We start from the raw sequence: 2066 nt of genomic DNA, 5'->3' as shown, positions 1-2066 counted from the left end.
GATCAGAGGCTGTGTGTGATTTTCTATATCACTACCTCCACTCCCATCCCTGATTGTGGAATACCTTCAGCTTCCAGATTTTTACCTGTACTGGACACATTTGCCCTGTAGATGGGAAATTGAGGTGTTGACCAAGGTAAGGGTACAGAATAGAAACAAAACAGAATAATGAGGAAACTAACTAATGCCACAGGTTGAAAAAAAAAAGTTATGTTAAAAAGTCACTGAAATGGGGGCAGCTAGGTGGTGCAGTGGATAAAGTGCTGGCCCTGGATTCAGGAGGACCTGAGTTCAAATATGGGCTCAGACATTTGACACTTACTAGCTGTGTGACCCTGGGCAAGCCACTTAACCCTTAATGCCCTGCAAAAAAAAAGTCACTGAATGACCACCAAATGAACTTTTATGGTTACCAAAGAAGGCCTACATGTAGGAACATGACCATAAGAAAGTTCTTTGGGAATGTGAGATTTCAGTTTTCCCTCCATCCTGGGAGAGAGAAGGGGAAAATCCTCCCTTTCCCTGAAGTCCTCTTCTTAGTTGGGGACTGCTCTGTGAATTGTCTCCCTCCAAGAGCACTTCCTGCAGTCAGGGTCCCTGGCCTCTCATACGATGGTCTGGGCAATGGCAAGCACTTTGGAATACTCGCCTTCCAGCCGCCGGAGACTCGTTGGAATTGGTACCTTGATGCAGGTACCCACGGGGTTCCCATTGTCCTCAATGAGGACTACGTTGTTTGAATCAAACCTTGGTGTCATTTGGGGCCTAGGCATTTGGTGCCCCACAATGAGGGCCTTCTTCTTCTTCTGCCCCTTGATGACCAGGAGGATCCGATCTCCCACCTTGCCCACTCCAGACTTATTGTAGACATGGATGCATCAAGAGGGGCGGTGGTATGCAGTGTTCCCTAGGGCACTATTGTCTACCACACAAACTCTGGTCATCTTCTGTATTGCTCCAAGGGCCTCTGTGGTGCTGAAATAGCGCTGGTTTAGAGCTCTGCTGACAGGGTTTAGAAGGTACCCCCAAGACCCTGTAGAGAAAGCCATAGGGATTCTGGGATGAAATCCGCCTTGTTAGAGGAAAACTGGGGTCCCGGAGGTTAAACGCGTGCCCTGCCCCGCCCCCACCAGCTCCAGCACCGCGTCTCCTTTAGGCAACTTCTTAAGACTTTTGGTGACAGAGAAGTTGGGAACAAGCATTGATAGTGGCAATTAACTCATCCAAGATTTCTCTATGTCAGTGATATCCTATGTCCATCCCTTATCCCCATCAAGATTGCTGAAATATGAGGTCCCAGGACAAATCACTCATGTGTTCCTCTTAAGTTTCCCAATCACTCCACTCCAACACAAATGTAGAATCTTCTATTTCAGTCTCAGATACTCAAAGACCAAGCCCTTATTTCCTTAGGCTACCCTCAGGGCCACAACACTACCCATCCTTTTTTTTTTCCTGACTGAGAACATAACTTTAAGCTAAGGCTTAAAAAGACTTCTGAAAGTTTCCAAAGGCAGAGACACACTCCTTGCCATGAAGCCAGGCAATTAATGACTGGGCCAGACCTTGAAACTTCTAGCTACCTGTCTTCTTTAATGGTTCTCTTCCCACCCATTGATACTCTGGATTCATTCCCCAATTGTTAATACATTTGCCCTGCCTCTTATTCTACTTATCACAGTGATACTGAATCCCCAGCTATCAAAAAATACAACCTTCTTCCTAAACATAGCTGTCTATTCAATCAATTCAATCTTGCCAACTATACCACTCCTTATACATATACTTCTTCATTGCACCTTCTAGAACACCATTTCCATTAAGTAACATACTTCCTTTCCTTTTACAACTCTTCCTCTGGTACCTTCAATTTTCTGGCCTTTATTGAGATGTGGCTCCCTCCAGATTCTACTGTATTTCTGGCTATTGTTTTCAGGACTGCTACCTTTTTCTATCATAAATCCAATGTACTAGTCTTGGTAGGGGAAGTCTGAAGACTCCTTATTCCCCACTCACATACTCTTTCTACTCATCACTTAGAAAACACTTTTCCTTTAAGATTGACT

General features: G+C 44.9%; 1 pseudogene; it reads right to left on the bottom strand.

The window, feature by feature from the left end:
* Window positions 1-605: 605 nt before the first annotated feature.
* Window positions 606-1305, bottom strand: LOC122737303 (annotated as a pseudogene).
* Window positions 1306-2066: the final 761 nt, after the last annotated feature.

This window comes from Dromiciops gliroides, chromosome 1, assembly GCF_019393635.1.
Source record: "Dromiciops gliroides isolate mDroGli1 chromosome 1, mDroGli1.pri, whole genome shotgun sequence".
Taxonomy (NCBI): domain Eukaryota; kingdom Metazoa; phylum Chordata; class Mammalia; order Microbiotheria; family Microbiotheriidae; genus Dromiciops; species Dromiciops gliroides.
The sequence above is the reverse complement of the archived record's forward strand: the minus strand, read 5'-3'. Positions and strand labels throughout refer to the sequence as shown.